At 40.2% G+C, this 23,010-nt stretch overlaps 1 non-coding gene across 1 annotated transcript; it reads left to right on the top strand.

The window, feature by feature from the left end:
- Window positions 1–6,493: 6,493 nt before the first annotated feature.
- On the top strand, window positions 6,494–6,566 carry TRNAM-CAU (transfer RNA methionine (anticodon CAU)). The gene has a single exon. It is a non-coding gene; the product is annotated as a tRNA-Met (tRNA).
- The last annotated feature ends 16,444 nt before the right edge of the window (window positions 6,567–23,010 follow it).

Below are 23,010 nucleotides of genomic sequence, written 5' to 3'. Positions count from 1 at the left end.
TATGTCCTTCAATACGAGGGCTGTCCAGAGAATAACCTCCGTTTTCGTGCAGTGTGAGAACTAGTGAAGGGAGCCGAATAGTCGCTGTATTTACACACACAATAGGTCAATACACCTCGTTCTGCAGTGGTTGGAAGGTCGTGCTGCTTGTCGTTTGTTTAGAATAGCGAGTCAAAATGAGCAAGACAATTGTTATTCCCGCCAAATGTGAAATCCGTTCAGTGATAAGGTTTTTACTGATACAAAATTTCAAAGGTGCCAACATTCACTGGGAAATTTGTGCTCTCTACGGAGCAAATGTGATGAGTGACAAGAGTTGTGCGGCGTCAGTGTTGTCGTTCGTTTAAGAGTGAACCCCAATGTCCATGATGATGACGGAAGTGGCCACCCCATCTCTGGTGAACAATGAACTGCACCTGAAAATTAATGCAAAAGTTCGTGTAAACCGGCGTTTTACGATATCTGAAATCTTTAGAATGTTTTCCACAGATTTCTACGACTCTATTGCATGGGAACACGACTGAAAAGTCAGGCTACCACATGTTTTGTGCTCGTCTCGAAGAGGAATTTCAAGATGCCGGCGTCGGTTGGCTGTTATCTCAGGCGGCAAAATTTGTATGCTGAGGGATTTTCTACACTAGTTCAGAGATACGGCAAAATGTTTAACCCTCTTTGATGAATATGTGTAAAAATAGTAGAGAGATGTAGTTTTGAGATGAAAATAATAACTTTTTGTATTTATTCCAATGTACTTTTTATCGCATAACGGAGGTTACATTATGGACAGCCCTTGTAGTTCATAATGTTATGCCCGATGATTTTGCTTCTTCCTGTTGATTCAAGTAGTCTACTTTCTGACGGCTACCATCCGAGCCCATTCGTGCAAGGAGGTTTACCCAGGAAAATAGGAAAACATTTACTGCACATTTAACTGATGACTCCACTTTAGGCATCAACATTGATCCCTCACAATGACATTCCGCTGTGAGGGATAACCGATGCGTATCTACATTCCCCCGCATTCTCTTCCGAGCAAAATTCGCCTCCTTTTATCTCTCACCCTCCTGTTTTCTCACCAGTCCTCACCTCAGCATCGCCATTCACCATTTGTTCCCTCTTTCAACCTCTCGAGACGCAACTTTTTACCTCACGTTTCTCACCCCCGCCCGCTAACGTCAACCTTCTGCAGCCTCCTTGGTCCACGGTTCTCGCCCCCTCTCCCCCAGCCTCCCATTCCTCCATCCATCCATCCATCTTCCTTCTCTCCCTATTTTCAATCGATCCCTCTTTTACATTCTTCCCACCTGCGTTTTCCTCTCGGCTTCTCTGCCTCCCTCCCCTCTCCTCAATCTCCTTCCCTGTCACGCCGATCGTCCCAGTGAATGATCGGACGCCCACCCCTTAACTTTTGCCTGTGGTAGCTTTTTTCTCAGTGACTGGTACCTACTAGAATAAAGCTAGTAACCGGACGTCTGCACAACTCTAGAGCAGGTTTTATCTAGTGGTATGCGGGTAGCAAAGCCATGAAAAGAAATCAAAGGCACAACTGATATCTTGATGCCAGAACAGACACCAGGGCAAGTTCTAAGTACCGATACGTAGGTACCAGAACATAGGGTACGATCTAGGTATCTGTGCGTAGGTACCACTAAAAACTGCAACTACCCAAAGGCACCGATACTTTGATGCCAGTCCGAATGGAGAAGGTCTAAGTAATGCAACATTGCCGGTGTGAAAAAATTATTCGTTTTGACAGGGATTCGAACCCGGAACCCTCAATGTCTGCGAGGGATAAGGGTCCGAATCCCGGTAAAGGCGAATGATTTTTACACTCTGAAATCATTGCATTGTAATGCAGATTCAGTGGATGACTCCATTAGAAGTTACTGTCACGGCATCACCAGTAGTTCCTTGGAACTTGTAGAAGATCTAAGGTTTGGTCGACATATTTCACGCACCAAAATCTACCGTTGCTTACTTTTTTGACATCGTCGACATATTTATCGACGGTTTTCAGAGTGGATACACATATACAAATAAGAAAAATTACGCCAACAGTCCATGTAAATATTGCCATTCAATGGTAAGCCTAGTTTCATAATATACGTGTATTAATAGGGAAGTTAACTTTAGAAGTACCTGGCATTCAGACGAGTATTTACATTAGATACATCCGTGGTCAGGAGGAATACGTAAAAATAACTTTAAAAATTTCTTTGCGAGGTAAGTGCATTTTAAAAAAGCAAATGTAAAGAGGCTTGGTTGATAAACAGCAATAACTTGCTACTAGGCAAGCGATGTAGAGCTAAGAAGAAAAAACCTTGTTGGACGGAAAAAAATTAGGTAGAAAATATGCCCAATTGAAGGACTGAAGGATTGATGTAAGTTTTCCCTTGGTTGGAGAGGCTAAGAAATAAAAGGATATACAAGGTTGTATAAGGAAGAATTGAAGAGCGATTTTCGTTTTTTTCATTTATAGGCTCACTTCTTTCGATTAGTATTATTTTAGGAGAGACGACCGACAGCTGAGGTAATTTGCGCCATTAGGGATGAATGGGAATGGAGTAAGGTTGGAGAGAAACCGGCTCTCAAGGCGCCAAGGGGTCCGCAGCTTACGTCCCATCCGATAGACGGCGTACTCCCTCAAAGTGCTCTCTACAAAACACCTGAAGTAGGGATAAGTATACCACTGAAAAATGTTTGCCGTCTCCAGGATTCGAACATGGGCCAGGTGAGAAGTCACCACGTTAGCCACCGTACCATTAGGATTCCCCATTCTTTCGATTTACGTGTACTTGTATGATTGAGGAGAAAAAAGAATAGAAATAAAATGGACGGAAAGGAAGGCAAACGTTCTAGGCATGGTAGAGGAGGAGAGATATGTGGAATGAGAAGGAGACAGAGAAATGAGAAGGGTGAAATGAGAAGAAGACAGAGCAAGTGGATATACTGAGAGGGCAGGAGATACTGAGAGGTAGTGGGATTTTTATCGATGTGAGGTCGAGCCGAACAAGATGCAAGCCGCTAGTAAGAGAGGAGTTAGGTACGTAAGAGAAAGTGAGGGTAAGTTGAAGCATATCCGATGAAATGAATCGAGGAAGAATGAAGGCATTTACTGATGAAAAATGGTTTGTCCCAATAAAAAGAATGCTTGAAACTATCTGTTCGGCAGTTTCTTAGTTTGTAACAATTGTTTGTCCTACCGATGTAATTTGGGGCTGTATTACAACTTCTATATCGGATGTAAAGCCACACATTTGGTATCTTTCATTAATTAATTAAAATATACCCTGCAAGCCATCGCCAGGGTGAGTGGCGGGGGGTGGCAGACGTGGTGCTGAACATTTCAGTGGGGAGAGTAAGATCAGGATCCTAGTTCTCAACATACAGTGTCTTTATAATAAGTTAGATGAACTTGAAGCCTTAACTTTAATGGACAAACCGGACGTAATCTGCCTTTGTGAGCATTGGATGAGTGTACTGGATGTCACAATTCCAGGATATGTGATAGGGGACTGTTATTGTCGAAAAGTGAAACGCCATGGTGGAGTGGTGATCTATGTAAAAAACACTATTGTGCATGAAAAACCGAAGATAAATCTGCAGTCCTTGAACACTGAACAGATATTTGAATGTTCAGTGGTAAAACTCACTGTCAATGAGCAAACTCATATAATATTTGCACTGTATCGATCTCCTGTAGGATCCTTTAGGGAATTCGTTGATAAATTGGACAATTTACTCTATAATATGACAACTTATTCTAAGAGGCCTAAAATAATTCTCACTGGAGACTTCAATTGTAACCTCCTTACTGATGGTAATAATCAAAGAGAACTGCTATCTCGACTAGCCTCCTACAACTTAAAACCCTTGGTGAAAAATCCTACAAGAGTTACAGCTAGTTCTAAAACCCTGTTGGATAACATCTTCTCAGACTACCCAGAATCCCAAGTTAAAACTGTTGTTTTTAACCCAGCTCTGTCCGATCACAGGGCAATTATGTCAGTTTTCAATGTGTCTGAAATTAGCAAATCTGCTGTTGCTCCTACCATATTAAAGAGGGTCTTTAGTGACTCTAATGTCAGCCACTTTCAACTTCTCTTGAGTCAAGAGAATTGGAAGTTGTTGAATGAAAATAACTCCCTGAACATTAACTTTGACCTGTTCTACAGAACGTTTTTGTTTCACTTTGAATCAGCCTTTCCCCTTATACCATTTAAGCACCCTAAACCCATTCAAAAAAACTGGATCACACCAGAAATTAGACATTTGTCCAGGGTATTAAGGATAAAATCGCAATATAATATGTCCTCTGCAGATAACACACTGAACCATGAATATTCTAACTTAAAAAAGCTGTACCGTATTATGATAAAGAAGTCAAAGAAAGAATATAATGATAAACTAATCTTAAATGCAACCAATAACACTAAAATGGCATGGCATATTATTAAACAAAATTCTAGATCTAATGTTGTGGAGTTACCAGATCAATTTAGGAATGATAAAAATAAACCAGTGGATCCAATAAAACTGGCAAACGAATTCAATAGTTCCTTTTTAAAGCTACCAATGGTTAATGTACAAGAACCTCCTCATGATATCAATATCTCCTTTACTACATCTTACAAGTCTATTTTTCTTAAACCATGTAGCATTTCAGAGCTTCGCTCATACATTACCAAGGTAGGAAAGAAAGCCTCAACTGATATAAATGGTATATCAGGAAAAATAATTCATAATTGTATAGATGAAATTTTAAATCCCTTACTCTTACTTGTAAATCAGAGTCTGAGAGAAGGCACATATCCTGACGCACTAAAAGTATCCAAGGTAATACCAGTTTATAAAAACAAAGGAAAAAAAAATGATGTGGGAAATTATCGGCCCATATCTATTATCCCGCAGCTAGGTAAAATATTTGAGTATGTGTTAAATAAAAGGCTGACAGAATTCCTTGAAGGCAATAACCTACTATCCCCAAAACAATTTGGTTTCAGAAAAGGGAAGTCAACAGAGCAGGCAATTTTCAATGCAGTTGACACGATCATACAACAAATTAACTCCAAGCAGAAAGTAATGGGTGTATTCTTTGACTTGTCCAGAGCATTTGATATGGTTGAGCATGATAAACTCTTGTTTAAATGTGACCAAATAGGTATTAGAGGCAAAGCACAGCAATGGTTGGGAACATACCTCAAAAATCGGCAACAAAGGGTAGCTGTCCAGAAGAATGGGAATACCTTCCTCTCTTCACCATTAGGTGTTGAAAAAGGTGTTCCTCAAGGGTCAGTGTTGGGTCCAACTTTATTTCTCATTTATATAAATGACCTACCCAAAAAATTACGTGTAAATCCTCTCGGTAACTGTGTCTTATTTGCAGATGATGTGAGCTTTGTGTTGAATCAGAAATCCTTTGAAGATTTGATGACTCTAGGTAAAGCCATTATTCAGGACATGGGCATGTGGTGCTATGGGAATAACCTTATTCTTAATGAAACGAAAACTCAGGCCATGATTTTCTCTGCAAAAACCTGTCATTCTGATAAAAGTACGTCTCAGCCTATGTCAAATAACTGTAAAATTATTTATGAGTACAAATTTTTGGGAATATATTTTGATAAATACCTGAAATGGGACCTGCACATCATAAATCTAAGTAAAAAATTAAATTCTGTGTACTATCTTCTTTCAATTCTGAAACATACTGTTAGTATGGATGTTTTGAAAACGCTCTACTATGGTCTTTTTTATTCTCTTGTGTCATACGGTATCATAATCTGGGGAAGTGGGTCATCAACTAAGTTAAATAAAATATTTATTATTCAAAAGAAATTGCTTAGGTCCATGTGCAATAAACCCTATAGAGCCCACTGCAGACCTCTCTTTCAAAGCCTTGGCATCTTAACTGTCCCTAGTGTTTTTATTTATAATTCGATAATTTTTGTAAAAAAGAACATGCATCTATTCCCATCAAATAATGGCACACACGCCTATGGGACTAGGACAAGAAATCATCTGTGTGTAGTGACTGCTAGCATGACAATGATGTCCAAGGGACCTCGTTCTCTGTGCATCCAAATATTCAACAGGCTTCCCATTAGTTTAAAAAATGAGAAATCACTCTCTATTTTTAAAAATAAGTTATATATGTACTTAAATGAAAAATGTTTTTACAGTGTGAACGACTACTTCAATTCTGGGTAATTCTAATTTTATATTGTGTAAATCCTTAACTATATGTGTAGGTGTAATTTTATTTTCTTTTCTCTGGCTAGTAATCCAGTTACTGTACTTCTTGACGTACCCTATACGATTACATAATTGTATGATATTTTGTACCATACTATGTACTTGTCAATTGGGGAAATAAAATTATTATTATTATTATTATTATTATTTATTACCTCTATAATTGGAAATTGTAGGAGATATAGGATGAAAATTATGACTTTTGATATCAATAAAAATTATTAAGTCATTTACCAGGGCCTCGGTAGCGCAGTAGGCAGCGCGTAAGTCTCATAATCTTAAGGTCGTGAGTTCGATCCTCACCCGGGGCATTTTTTTTTCCTTCACCCCTCTTTCGTACTTAATAAAGCATCTTGCAGTTTTAAGACGTTAGCCGGCATTTCTATCCTCCAACCTGAACGATACAATTTCGAATAACAAGCGCTTAACCAAAAGAAGTTTGTTTTAATAGTTCAATCTTTGAAATGAAGACATCCTGTTCTTGACTTCAGTCATGTAAGAGTAAGTTTTTTCACTCTGACATGCAATTTATATGGACGACTACCATGAACGATAACCCATTAACAGTGTATTAGACAAACTTTCGGACAGGACAGTAATAGTTAACCATGGCCGGTCATCCGTAATTATTTTATTTATTTATATACATATACCTTGAAAGCCAACGCCTGGGTGTGCGGCAGGGGGTGAATGCACACCAGAATAATTTTACCTGAACATGACCCTACCGCGGTCGAACAATGTTATAATGATCCCTTATCGTTCGTGGAAAAAATGACATAAATATGTGTGTATATGTGTGTGTGTGTGTGTGTGTATATATATATATATATATATATATATATATATATATATATATATATATATATATATATATATATACATATATATATATACATATATATACATACATAAAAATATATATATATATATATACATATATATATATATATATATCTTTTCTACACTTAATCACTCTAATTTTATTCGCATGATCTCTCTTAACGTAGTACGATAGGGGTAATAATACATTTTTAACATCACTGCTAAAGAGAAGTCCTAATTTATGCAAAACTTTCAATCTGTAATTTAGCCTTCCATCGATGAGTGATTCCCAGCCATGCTGCTCTAAAATTTTGGATACGCTACAAGTTTATCATAACAACGTTTCACGAATCTAGCTCCTCCAAGTTGCACGCGATCCAATTCGGCAATCAATCCAACCACGTGAGGACCTCATGTACTTACAGCATATTCTAAATGATACCTAACTAATCAATGGCAGATAACATTTCTCTTTGACCTTTTCATCACATTTACCAAGTACTCTTCTAATAAATTCTATTTTTTTGTGAGTTTGTCCACATATTCCCCGTATGTGTTTCACCTAAGAGAAATCTTGAGTGAGGGTAACGCCGGGGTATTTAATTGAGTCTACACATTCATTAGGCGTTCGGGTGGCAATTGCTCTTTTTCCAAAACATTATGACTACGCACTTCTTTCATTTTAATTCTGATTGTCAAGTTTCGCTTTGCACTAGGTATAATCTAACTCAGAGTCTTCGCATATCTAAACTCGGTGGTTTACGGGTAAACTGGCTAAATGGTTATTTGAGGAGTGTTTGTGGTAGGAACAGGAGAAATAGGGTGACGCATCAGTGGGCCTTGGCAGGCTGTGGATTGGGTGTCCCAATAATAGAAAAGTGTGATAGACATGCCCCAAGCTGGTTCGATCGTGTTTCAAAGAGAATGGGTCAGAGTCAAATCACCAAATAAATAAACAGAAACACATGGGAGAAGTGGTTCTTGATTTTAGATAGGAAGGCTTGGCCCGAGAAGGCTGGTAGTGCGTGGAGCTCAGAAAAAATAAACCTTTGTCTAAGGCAGCAAAAGCCACGAAACCTAGATGTGCACCCCCTGCCAACAACTTACGAAAACAAAACACTTGTTTGTGTGAAGACGTGCGAATGTCGCCCAGATTCGATGGGTGTGAGGGAACTAAAAACGGGTGATATATGCAACCAAGTGCCCCGGATCCTTGCCCAGGAGATGGCGTTCGGGAGCTGTTTCATCTACCAAAGGAGAAATGGACGAGGATACAAGAGGCAAGCATAGTAGGCAAAGAAATCATAAAACGTCATAAACTTACAATCATACAACGTTATACATATACATACACACATGAAAGAAAACAATCGAATTGATTTTTAATACTGATCAAAACATCTAATTCACACATCGATACAAGTTTCTTGCATCTTCCCCCCACCTCTCTCCCTCCCTGTAGGGGAAGGGTTAAAAAAAGAGTGGCAAATGATATAGTGTAGCTGAGGGGAGATCTGACAGGAAGGGGGATATACGAAGGAACCGGTCGGGAATTTTATATAGGGCAGAGCGGAGGAAGAGGGTGTAGAGGAAAGGGAAGCCTGCTTGGCGGTGGGAAGGTTCTTCAAAGGAATGGAGGGGTATTAGAGAAAAGGGAGAGAACATTGGCGGGTGTAGGGCAGAAGGAACGGAGGACATGCAGGTTACGGGAGGGCCATGCGATGATGATTATAGCGAGTGCGGATATCTATCGATCATCGATATAATTATATACTTTACATTAATTCAATATTATCAATATAAATATCAATACTAAAGGTTAAAAAAATTATATATATATATATATACAAATAAACACAGTAATCAAACCGAACAGTCGGTTTGGTAGGTGATGGTAGAGCACACCCAGTACTAAGCCCGACGGCGTGTGAAATTCACACATCAGGGTAGGGGGGCTAGTTCCTTTCCATGTGCCGGTTATGGTTTCCCAAGAAGACCTGGTACCCGAAAAATCACTTTAGCTTGGGGGGAGCTGCAGGTGCCCAGAGTGCCTTGCCCGGGAATCGAACCCGGGACCCTCTAGCAGTCCAACGCTCTACCCACTGGACTACCGCGACCCACACACATATATATATATATATATATATATATATATATATATATATATATAATATACGTACATATATTTTAGATTATTTACATATTTATTTACTTATGAGAATATATTTATACAATGTGACCGATTGAACTCCCTAGTTTCAAAAAATCACTGAAGAGCGCGCAGGTAAATTAGCCAAGTGGGAGTAGAAGCGTTAGCTGTAAGAAACAACGCCATTTTTAGTAATTATCATGCAGTGGTGTGGTGATCATTGGGGCTTTGTCGTAGAAACGTTCTTTTAAAACAATTATAGTGTGGTGACCACGCAGAGGGCTTTTCGTAGGCGGTTTGGCTTCACTCGTCATGACAGGATTCCTGATACTAAAACCATTAGGAAATGGATTACTAGTGTACGGGCACCTAATCTGCACTTCCAAGAAAACCAGCTGGGTGACCTAAAAGTGTGCAATCACCTGAACATATCGCGGCAGTGAGAGCGTCCATTGAACAGTCTCCATCGCGCTCTGCGCGGAAACATTCTGATGCTTTTGGAATATCGCCCAGAATGGTTATGAGAATTTTACACTCTAACCTTCACTTACACACCTACAACATGATGGTTTTTTCAATAATTGAGTTCAGAATAATGGGTGAAACGTACAGATGCAATTTTAACCTCTGTCCAACCCGACATTATTCTGTGGTCTAACGATTAAGCGCATTTTGACGCCTCAGGCTCAGTAAATTAGCAAAATATTCTTTACTGGGCGTCTGACAACCCTCGCGAACTTCACCCAAGATCTCTTCATAGCCCCAAAGCGACATTTTGGTGCGCTGTGTCCTCCATAGGTATTATTGGGTCTTACTTTTTTTTAATCTCGACTCCTCTCCTTAACTGTTACTCTGAACTCTGTGCGCCATTGTGAGAAGCTGGAGAACTTTTTACTCTCCAAAATGGAAGAGTGTGGTAAGGAATATGACACAGAGAATCGTTTTGGTTTCAATAGGATGGTGCCGTGGCTCATACCGCCCATAGTTAACGTAATATCCTGCAAGAACAATTTCCCGACCGCCTGATCTCCTCACGAGGGGATGTTCCATGGCCCCCTCGCTCCTCATGTGATTTTTTTCTTTGGGGATATCTTAAAGCTGAGGTTTACAAAGTTCGATTAAGGATCTTGGAAGCTCTTAAGGAGGCAATAAACTATTTCATCGGTGGAATAAAGGAAGATATGCAAAGAATATTTTTCGAAAGCTTCCATGATGAACTCAACAAGTGCATCGCTCACCAAGGTCGTCACCTGGATCAAATAATTTTCAAAACCTAATTGGAAAAAATAGCATTAAATTTAGTTTTCAGAAGTAAAAAAAACTTTTTGAGTTATCTTGGTTGGTTTATTTACAATTCACCCGTCAAATCAGGGAATTCATTCCGTCTCCCTCCGCATATTCATTTATGTACAATTGTATTGCTCGTGTGCATTCCTAGAATAGTTTAAAGAGCAACTTCCGGCATTGACGCTTTACTTGCTTTTCATTCATTTCTCCAATTTTTCTCACCAGGTCTAACCACTGCAGATAGATGCATTATAAGCTATTTCAATCTGTGTAAGCGTACATTTTTGTTCATGTAAAATCATTTTAAATGCTTGCGTAAGTAATCAAATATCGTCATAATATAACTGATGTAATCAATAATCCGTAAACTTACAATGTGATTACAATGGATAGATTGACGAATGCATAAAATCGATGCATACTTCTATCGATACATATCGGCCGTCCCTAACGCTGGAGAGGGGAAAGGTATTCCGAGGGGGGAGAGAAGGAGTGGGGAAAGGGGAAGTTGAAAGAGAGGAGGACTGTTTTTTTTTTAAGGGGTAGGCAGAGGGAGCCGGAGTGGGAGGAGGATAGGGTGGAGAAGGAGGAGAGGATCGCGGGAAATAAACGGCCGACGACCCTCGTAGCGACCATACCGAGCTGCCCCGTTGCCTAGCAACCGCCTCCATGCGTTCCTCGCGTCGCCAGTGCGACAATAATAACAAAAACAAATAACAACAACATGGGATACGTTGGCCTCTCTCCAAGCCTTGGCTTCGCAAAGGCGCGCTGGCGTCGCGAAAAATCGAATCTCAAAGGATAAACAATCAGCTGACGGCGGAGAGAAGGATTGGCGTCAGCAGGCGTGGTCGGTAGTAACTGTCACCTACCAACTACTTTTTTCCTTAAACAGTAAATGTCAATGAGAAAAGATCAAACGGGGATTTGAAGGGATTAAGATGTGAGCCCCTTGATTCACGAAGAGAGCAGGCAAGACGTTCACATTTGAAAAGGTGCAGGACCCCCGAGTTTTCTTTCGAGAGAATTATTATGGCACCGACTTATATTATATTACATTCGAGTACCCAGGTAGAAAAGAGAGATAGACGTGGACAGAGATCCACAAATTCGGTTTTCTCTCTCACACGATACGCAATCATAACAAAATCTAAGCATCAGTAGAAAGTAATAAAAAATATATGATGCAGTTCATTTATTTTTAAGTACACAGGTATGCATTTGGGTACGAGAATTATTGTTTTCGTTTATTAGCCAACATTTATTCAAATGCATGCATTAGCAAACATATCTGCATGCATGGCCGGTGAGCTAACCCCCCCCCCCCCCCCCGGGTCACAGGTCCTAGTGGCAGCTTGCGAGTTTTTCTAAAGATGTAGAATCAAAACTGAACCCCAAAACACCCAAACATTTATAATTCAAAAAGACTAATTTGAGGTATTAAAAGACCACACCAAATATCTAACATTATATTTAGACATTCATGCTCTACTCATATCTGGGAACTTCAGTAATTTAAACCTCCTGGGTGAACTCAGCTCACTGAATCCATCCAAAATCCTACACATCCCCTCTCACTCCCTGGTTTATTTCCTATTGCTCCCTTATTTCTCACCCCCTCACCCTCCCACATATATCCTCTCCGCTCTTCCCCCGAGGACAGCGTTATGATGATGACGGCCGTACCGTCGAAAAGTCAAAATTAAATATGAGTGTTCTTTCTTTGGGTTTAAATGTTTTAATCAAAGTTTTTTAAATATTTGTCTCATTGCTGGAGAGCGTTCTTTTTTCAACTAATTATATCAACCTATGCCTCACTAAGCTTACTCTCTCCTACCAACAATTCAAACAAACCTGACAGATGTTCTTTGAACATAATCTTATTCCTGAGTAAAAATTTTCTATCGTTGTTCCCACACACAGCTAGATTTTCAAATGGCGATAGTCAGATCTTCACAAATTAGACAATCGTAACTTTTCATCGACTAATTTTTAAAGAGATGTTTCGGAGATATCATTTCTCACTGCACCGTACCTGACCCTAACTCTTTGTGCACTGAGCATGCCCGTCTGCCTGAAGAGTATAATGCAAGTGAGTGTACGCATGTCGGAGACAAGAGACGGAACGACAAGTGGAGACCATGCAGATGTATCTTAAGCTTGTGCGTGAGGAGGAGAGACTTATGGCATGATTTCCCATTCGCTAAATCACAGAAAAAAAAACGCCCCAACCCAGTTCTGGAGTTCCGAAAAGGCCAACTCGGGAAAAAAGTCAAATGTCGCGTTCTTTACAGAGGCGAGGGAATTAACATTTTTTCATTTTTCCTCCCGTCAGTTGGCAACACTGCTACGGAAGCGGGAGTGTACGAGGATCAAGGGAAATAGCAGCTAACACTACCATTACGGATTCCCTTTGGTGTCACGATTTCTCCTATTTAATATTCCCGAGAATTTCTGAAGAGGGAAAAATTATCACTTATTTCAAAGTAAGTTTTCTCCTAATATATGTACGTGGATGTTTGTGTGTTTGTATATATATATATATATATATATATATATATATATATATATATATATATATATATATATATATATATATATATATAATGTATAACACTTAGCACTAGTGGACACAGACAAAAACACAGAAACACACAAAAAAAGAGACTCACTATTTTTCGAATTTTCGGTGGTCGTTGCCACCTTTATCAAGGAGGAGAGGGACAGAACTGAAGCTTCAGTTCTGTCCCTCTAATCTCTCCCTGTCCCTCTCCACGTAATTGTATTGCAACATGTGCTTGTGACTATATATAAACGACAAACACAGTAATCAACCTGAAGGTCGGTGTCTGTAGGTGATAGTTGAGTTCACCCAATACTAAACCCAAAGGCATGTGAAATTCACACATCGGGGTAGAGGGAGCAGTTCCATTCCATGTCCCGTTTACGATTTTCCAGGTTATTTTTCCTAAATATATATATTTTAAACACAGATGTAGATTTTTAAAACATGGAAACAAAAAGAAAGGACACTCACATATGTAGTTTTTACGTTTCGACTGTCATCAGATCACATCACGGCCGTCGTCATCAGACTGCCTTCTGATGATGACAGCCGTGCCGTCGAAACGTCGAAACTACAAGGAAAAGGTTCATTGCGGTTATTGATGGAATGAAGGGTGGGGTAAAAGTTTCACCCGTATAAAACTAAGGAAGCTTATTATGCACTAAAAAATTTCCAACTTCATGCTGGAAGTCCTCCCATTTCAGTACCCACTCTGGATTCCTGTCCACCTGCTTATTAATAATAATAATTATATATATATATATATATATAATATAAAATGGGATGGGAATCAATATTAATAAAACAAAGGTTATGCGATTTTCTGGAAAGAAAAAGGCTAAGCTTAACATTAAAGTAGGAGGGCAAAAACTAGAGCAGGTAGAACAGTTTACGTATCTCGGTAGTGTTTTGGACCAACACGTTCAAAGTAGTAAGGACGTAAGGAGAAGAATTGCGCTAGGCAAAGAGGCTTTCACAAGGAGGAGGGAGTTAATGACGGGGACGTTGAGTAAGGATGTTATGAAAAGACTCGTAAAAACTTTGATATGGAGCGTAGCTATGTACGGCGCGGAAACGTGGTCATTGAAGCAGGACGATAGACGTAGACTGGAGGCTTTTGAAATGTGGTTATGGAGAAAGTGGAATGGACAGAGAAGAAAACAAACGAGGAAGTACTTGGTATGGTAGACAAAGAGAGGGGTTTGTTGGGAGCAATCCTATGGAGGCAGGAAAAGTGGCTGAAGGGGGTATTGGCCGGCAGCGGGATGTTGAAGACTGTGATAGAGGGGAGAATGTTGGGCAAACGAGGAAAGGGAAGGAACAGGATAGGGATGTTGGACGGGATGAAGGGAGGGAGAAAGTACTCAGAGCTGAAGAGGGACCTGATGTAGAGTAGGATGTTGTGTTTTGCTAGGGGCCACAAATTATTTAATTAGTAATTATGTCCATCCAAAAACCTACCTAATAAAACAAAGGTTATGCGATTTTCTAGAAAGAAAAAGGCTAAGCTTAACATTAGAATAGGAGGGCAAAATCTAGAGCAGGTTGAACAGTTTACGTATCTCGGTAGTGTAGACCGGCAGTGGGATGTCGAAGACTGTAATTGAGGGGAGAATGTTAGGCAAACGAGGAAAGGGAAGGAACAGGATAGGGATGTTGGACGGGATGGAGGGAGGAAGAAAGTACTCAGAGCAGAAGATGCACCTGATGTAAAGTAGGATGTTGTGTTTTGCTAGGGGCCACAAATTATTTAATTAGTAATTATTTCCATCCAAAAACCTACCTTAACCGGTAGATTACCTAATAATAATAATATAAAAATGGATTTTTTTTCTTTGTTCTTAACCCTCAAAACACCCTTTCTCTCCCTCATCACTTGCTCTTTCCTTCTCCCCACCCCAATGCCTCACACCTTGTTGTTGCATCGTGAGGAATTTGTGTAGAATGTAGATAAATAAGAAATTAAATGCTAACATGTGGTCACGAGTGTTTTTTTTTAACCCTTTCCAGCTTTCCCACTCCTCCCGAGCTACATGCCAGTCCGTCTGCTACAGTTTCTTTTTTTTCTTCATAACATTAGACTTTCCGATTTTAGTAAGTAGTAAGCGAAGGGAAACAGATGCGAATTTCCTTGCCCGAAATGGCAACGAGATGAGCCCCTCTTCATGATCTCCTCTCCCATACACGCAGCCCTATTGCACGCATACCACCGGCAAGAGAAGGGGCGAACCGGTTAGTCCGGTGGGGGTGCATGCGGCTTGCTGAACCCGAAGGTCACGCCGGTTCGACTCCCGCTTCGGTCGCGGATGGCGATTTCACGAGCTCTCTTCCACTACTCCACAAGATGAAAATCATACCAGGAGTCGGAAAAGCCCCGGTTATGTCCCACGAGACCGCATTTAGAACACGCGGCAAGGCATTCGGAATCCAATGGGGATGGGGTTTTTAACTTAAAAGCCAAATTTCACGCGGTGACAAACGTTTTCGTGTAACATTTTTCCTAAGAAATATTTCTAGGGGATTAGTATGCAAATTGCTTCTTTGCGTCTCCTTGCATGTTGCCTATGAACTCTTGAGAAAATTCATCCGACGATTTTTATTGGATTATTTTGTAAGATCTAACATGATACGTCATAACATTGAAGGTTTACTTCACCCTCCCCTCCGAAAATTACAAAAATACCACAGACAATTGTCACAAAATAAGGCGAACGAATAGATTCAAGTATTCGTTTTCCCCGTGCACCAATCGCGACAGTAACACAAGAGGGAAACGCTAAGACAGAAATGGGTAACCAGTGTTGAAAATAGTTAGGAACATACGCGTTACATTCCCCTCGACTCACTCTATGGCTGGCGCCGTAACGCCCCTTCGCCACGCGCCCATGGGCCGAGCGGTAGGGTTTTGTGAAAATAAATATATTTGTAGATATAATTGATTTATTAATTATCCAACCTGTATGAGCCGAATGCTACCTGGTAATTAGTGACCACGTTGCATGCGAGTCCGCCCTTATTAACGGGTTTCCTTTTTTGTCTTCTTATGGTCGCGGTCAGTGGATGGCTACTTACAGTATAATAATCGCGGTGAGTATAACGGATCATGCATGAATGATGACCGGTCACCTCCTTCCATGTGCCCTTCAAGTATGTAGATCACGGGATGACATGCGTTTGTGGATGTATTGGAGTAGAAGAAATATGGCTGGTGACCTAACACCTCCTGCCATATGTTCTTGCGACGGGTTGCGGGGTGGTGTATACATGTAGACGTAGAGATCTTTCACCTATGCTGTCGAAATATGAATGCAATTCCCCCTCTCATTTGGGGATTACATATTCTATGGTGACTTGTTAATTGGTAATTATATCAGCGTACAACGGACTCCCGTTGTTATTTTGTTTATAGTTCGCGTAGAAGTTGTGTTTTGTTATTAAAAATCACGATTTCATACTACATAACGTATGCTCGATTAGAAGCTATCTCGCTCTATTAAAATATCCGTGGCGTATTTATTCATATTCTTCCTTGTTCGTACCATTGTCTCCCAGTGTCACCTTGTCTATAGTTCGCGCAGTGGCGTTCTGTTGTTTGAAACAATCATACCATCACGTTGCAACACCCAGTCCCTGATGATTGTTGGCGTTGTAACGACCAACTCGTAGGGAAAACTGCCTTCTGACCTAAACTGTTTTTCACATAACTTCTCTTGCGATTCAAACAAATTTCCACACAAAATTATATGACTGCGAAATGCATTTTATTCCCCTCTCATATCTCTTAGCTATTGTTCCAACGTCGCAACTAACCTTTGATGATGAGTATAGCAACGGGAAGATATACATATAGGTTTCACACCTCCGGTGCGTGAAAACATTAAACAATGAGGATCACGGATGTGCCAAGTGCTGCTGACCCATAAGAGGAGTATGCCGTGTTTGGTTTCACACACGGCTGCGTGTCGCCAGGGATTAAGCAACCCATGAACTGCCAAGAGGCGGCACTTTTGACGGCCGTTAATTTCTTTGTAAGGGTATAGCTCATGACTGGAAAAATGCCATTTAATTATAGATATCGTCATCCATGTCAACACAATAGCAAGAACATGTGCGGGGTGATGAGAATCAGTCTTTAATGCAAAAAAATAAGTAGGTACGAATGTATGAGTACGTTCATGCATGAACATTTACATATAACCTTGATACATTGACACAAACACACGTAACTCTAGATAGTATCCTGCTAGCCGCCAAGGAGGCGTGTGGCAGGGTGTGGTATGCCACCAGACTTCAATAATTGAATAGATGGAGGACATTTCCTCACATCTGGGCCCATCGGCAGTAGCTTTTTCGTTGTTTGCATTTGTTGTTGCTATGATCGAGAATCTTACGAGGAAAGATAGTTCTTTTCTAAACCCGAATAGTCTATTCTGCTGATAAAACGAGGGGCCTTAATGATTTCTTCGCGGTCATACCATAAACACGGTAATCAACCCTAAGGTCGGTTTGGTAAGTGATTATAGAGTTCACCCAGTACTAAGCCCTAAGGCGTGTGAAATTCACATATCAGGGTAGGGGAGCCTGTTCCTTTCCCTGTGCCGGTTATGGTTTCCCTGGAAGGTCTGGTACCCGAAAAATCACATAGCTTGGCAGGAGCCGCAGGTGCCCGGAGAGGCTCCCAAACGAATCGAACCCAGGCCCTACATTTAATAGTCCAACGCTCTACCCCTGGACTACCGCGACCCACTCGTGCTCATACATTAAATCGAACATCATCTACCTTTTATAATAGCCTAATAGTCTCACCTCCTTCCTTTGTGCTTGGAGGGATTCTTATCATATCTTCTATTAACCGCGTTACGCTAGCTTTGCTATCGTAACACTTCATCAAAAACATGAAGACTCTTCTTTGCACCTGTTCTATCTCCTTGGCCCGATTCTACCCCGAGGGGACCCAAATACTTTCCGGGGATTCCAGATGCGACCTCACCAGTGAAAAATAAAACCTCTCCTTATTTTTTATTATCACATATCCCTTAACACGTCGAAAGAATTCAAGTTACTTCAAAGAGATTGAAAAGCCTTACTAACGTGCTCAGTCCACGATACATGTTTATCTTTTTTGTCGGAGTGACGTGAAGTTAAGTGGGGGTGTCGTTTTTAAGTAATTAGTACTATGAAATAACCTATATATCTGAATAACATTAATCCTGTATATTCATTGATTATTATGTACATAATATTGTAAATTACATCTATTAGTGTTGATTTATTTTCTTACTGTAAGTCGTAGATTAAAGTAGCACGCTGTATGGAGAATATATGCCAAGGCTCGCAGTATGATTAAGTTCCTTCTTTTGAGAGAAATAGGTGCCCGAAAAATCCGTGATGAAATGGAAATCGTGGAAATGATATAGCTCGTCATATGGCACAGTTGTGAGGTGGAAAATGAATCTTCAAACTGGCCACATGTCCCTCACAGACGATCCAATAAGTAGAAGGCCATTCAAATGATCATGTACGTGTATGAGACTGATCTTAGTTACTGCAATGTGTGGAATATTAATCACGAAGAACGACACATGTCAAAGATGTCATCACGCTGGATCCACGGCTACTGACTACTTTTCAGAAGCAAACACGGCGCGACCTGCAATGGCAACCAAGGCACGACTGGTAATCAAAGAGATGTAGCTTTGAAATTTTGCCACATCCGCCCTCTTTTCCCGATCTCCCTTCAAGCGGATTTTTCTAAGGAGAATTTCTCTAATTCCCAGAACTCAAAAAGAAATTGCGGGGTCGGAGATGTGACAACACTAATGGCGTCATTCAAGCGGTGGAAACAATGGTTTTCGACGCTATCTTCTGAGTTCAACAGTTTCAGCCTTCAAAAGGTCAAGAGACGCTGGGAGAAATGTATACCTCTGGATGGTAACTATGTGGTCTTAAGAAAAAAAAATGAAAATTAAGTGTCTAACTCGATTAGTTTTAGTAATAATTAAAAAGTTTACGACACCCCCATCGTACATTACTTGTTCCATGTAGTGTGTTTCGACCTCATCAGTTCTGTGCGCTGTGTCATGAATATAATTACGGAATAAGAAATTACATACAAATATATGTGTATATTATATGTATGTATATGCATATATATATATATATATATATATATATATATATATATATATATATATATATATATATATATATATATACATATAGTATACATACATACATACATAACCATATACATATGCATATGCATATACATATACACACATACTATATACTAACACACTCTTGGAGAAAACATCAAGCTGCGATAACACAGATGGCAGATTAAAAAGACAATTAAAACATAGACGCATTAGACGCAAATTGAATGGCCACTCTAGCATGCATTACTCCCTTTCGACGGTCTCAAACACACACACACGATGCGATATAAATTTACACACGCACACAAACAAACGTTCCTGCGTTCGGGAGACTTTGTGGGGAGCGTCGGAGGAAATCCCATTAAAGGAACGACCGAGGTAATCATTTTTTTGTTCCGTGAGGGGTGGAATCGGGGTTGCTGGCCTCTAACGCGCTTTTGTGCACTCCGCTTGGCAGGGTGTTCCGAAAAAAAATATACTAAGGAAACCCCTCCTGGATCTAAAGATATTGAAGCGGGGTTGTTGGTGGGGGGGTGGGGTTGGGGAGTAAGAGGAAGGAGGAGCGGGGAAAGCAAGTGTGGCGGAAGACGGAATGGACTCCCAGATGGCTCTGAGGTATGTGTGTGCCTTTACGCAAAAGGCTCTCTCTCCTCCGTCAACACCAGGCCGAACCCTATCCAGGTGATGCCGGAAAAGAGATGTTGTGACGAAAATATTCTACATTGAATTTCAACCGGCGAAATTGTTCATCCCAAATTTCACTCACTGACTGCTTAAGAAGGGCCTGTGCGACTCAATGGCTGCGGGTTGTCCAACTCGTTGGCTCCCACAGAATGAACAGAGTTTACATACATATGATGTTTATCTACATCTACATAATATACCGCAGGCCGTCGCAAGGGCGTGCGGCAAGGGGTTTTTAGGTCACCACCCGTAAAAAGGAACAAAATCGATTGCAAAATCAACACATACATGCAAAACTACACCCACAATGTCGTATACGTTCATGCAAAATCCTTTAATTCTACACGCATGCAAATACATATACTATCATCTAACAAAAAATTGCACCTTAGAATGTAGTAAGAAATTTATCCTTTGTTAGGATATATTATCTTTTTGTAAGAAAAGAGATATATGTGTTTTCATGTGCGTATAAATGTAATATTGTTATCAGGGTATTTTTTACCTTTTAAGGTATGTTTTGGTTGGATACAGACAACAACGCTACGTTTTCTCGCCACTACTCACAAAACCCAACCTGACATCCGATACTGCAAAAGCCCCTCATCAATTTCGCACACTCATTCTTCCTTTCATTCCATCCAATATACCTCTCCTATTCCTTCCCCTTCCTCGCCTGTCTTTCTCCCCTCTATCATAATCTTCAACATCTTATCGCCAATCAAAAGGCTCTGCATCCATCTTTTCCATCCCCTTTGGATTTCCTCCAAAAATTGTCTCTATCCTCCCTTATCTAGCTTAGCACTAATGTGTTTTTTTTGTATCCACTTCCCCCTTTCCATTCTTCTCCACACCCACATTTCAAAAGTCTCCAATCTATTTCTATCCTCCTGCTTCAGTGACCACGTTTCCGCTCCGTACATAACTACGCTCCGCATCAAAGTTTTGGCGAGCCTTTTCTAAACATCCTTACTCAAGGGCCCTGTCATCAATTTCCTCCGGATGAAACCTTTTTCTAACGCATATATTGTTCTTATGTCCCTACTACTTTGATCATTTTGGTCCAAAAACTTCCGAGATAAGTAAATCGTCCCACCTAATCAAGTTTATTAACTCAAATTTTGAAATTTAACTAAGCTTTCATTTTTCTCGAAAACCGCACAGCCCCTGTTTTGTTTACAATTATTCTTATACCATACTATCGCAATGACCTTCGAATGCACTCAACAATACTTTCAACCCTTTGCCTGACTGGCAAAATAAAGTCAGATCATCCGCTAAAGTAACTGATTTTATGAATCGTCCATCGACTCTAATTCCTCTCTAATATCTCCAGTTCTTACCATGCCTCTTAACATTTTCCTCCACATACACGTGAAACAGCACGCATCAACGTAGTCGCAATATAAATAGTTGTAAATGGCAAACGTTTTGTTCATGATTGAAAAAGTCCATCATCATTTTGAATCTGAAACAATGATATATAATGCTAATGCCAATAATACAATAAGTAGTCTCCCAGTCATGTCACATTCACAACCCATTTGAAATACGAGGGTCATCCGGAAAGTAGTACCCGTTCGTGAAATAAAGACACAAGAGTAAATATTAACAAACATAAAAAATTTTATTTGAAAGAGGATACTTTAAACTACTTCTCAACATAATCTCCAAGCAAATTAAGGCATTTGTCATAACGTGTGACAAGTTTCTGTATTCCTGCTGCATAGTCCTTCGCCGCCAGCTCATTGAGATACGCGAGGGACCCATCTTGCACAAATTTTTGCATAATGCAGATGGTGTTTAACAATTTCATGAACAATTGTTCGAGAAACATTGGGAAAATGCTCACAGATGTCATCAATTGTGACGCGCCGATCGTTCCTCACGAATTCGTCAACTGAGCTCACCAGTTGGTCTGTAATGACAGACGGTCTCCTCGAACGCTCATCGTCGTGTGTGTTCCCCCTCCCCATGTTGAAGTTGCGACACCACCGCCGAACAGACGACTCGTCCATTACATTGTCTCCATACACCTCCTTTAATTGGCGATGAATATCACATGGGCGAACGTTTCTTGCATTGAGGAATTTAATCACTGCCCTCACTTCACAACTGGCGGCGTTCTCAATTTTTTTAAACATTGTAAACAATCACAGAAACAACACAGGCAATGCTAGCGTCACGCAACTTGGCTCAGAGAAGGCAGACAAGCCACTGAAGCTATCTGACCTCGTCCAGCGGCTACTCGCGTCGTCAGCACTTCATGCGGCACGAACGGGTACTACTTTCCGGATGACCCTCGTAGATTGTTCTACCTCGAGAATATCCACAAAAAAGCCAGAGATACTAAGTTTCTTAAATTATATTCCGGCATATGGGTCCTGGAGTCTAATTTAGGCAGCAATCTAATGATTGTAATTCTAAAATGACAACATTTTCTGTCACAGACCTCAAACAATTCACATCCAGCAATCAAACTCGGGATTAGTCGTGGTAGTAACGACAATATATCTTCCCTTTTTCCAGTTCCGATTGTTTATTTCAGAATAAGCATCTAGTAATGACGATATCTAATTGGGCAAGGCTTTATTTGTTTACTAGCATCTACATCTACTTAATACCCCGAAATCCGCCGCAGGGGGGTGTGGCGGGGGGTGTTAGCGCACCATCCGTGATTAAGAAGAAAAAAAACCGCATTCAAAAGCCACAAATTGATACAAATCACAGAGAAAACATGGTATACATTCATACAAAAACCCTTACAGCCAACGCACACATGCAAACACTCAAACTACCAACTAACATACACATGCAACTACAAATATAACTGATGTCTTTGCAATGTTTAAAATTGTCCCGACTTGTAAATTAAATTTTTTTAATGTTTCTAAAATTACTTCGGTTTTTTAATATTATGATTCCTGATTTTTCGGGGAAAGAATGAGTATTTGTATCTATCTGTACTGGAATACATAAAGGGTAAAAAACTTCAGGTACTAATATTTTAGTTCCCCTTTCCATTTATTTATCAGTATTTAAATAAATTACAATATCGTAAATACTGATTTGGACTACTTTTCGCA

The sequence above is a fragment of the Hetaerina americana genome, unplaced genomic scaffold (genome assembly GCF_022747635.1).
Source record: "Hetaerina americana unplaced genomic scaffold, ioHetAmer1.1.p SCAF_65, whole genome shotgun sequence".
NCBI classification, from domain to species: Eukaryota; Metazoa; Arthropoda; class Insecta; order Odonata; family Calopterygidae; genus Hetaerina; species Hetaerina americana.
The sequence above is the reverse complement of the archived record's forward strand: the minus strand, read 5'-3'. Positions and strand labels throughout refer to the sequence as shown.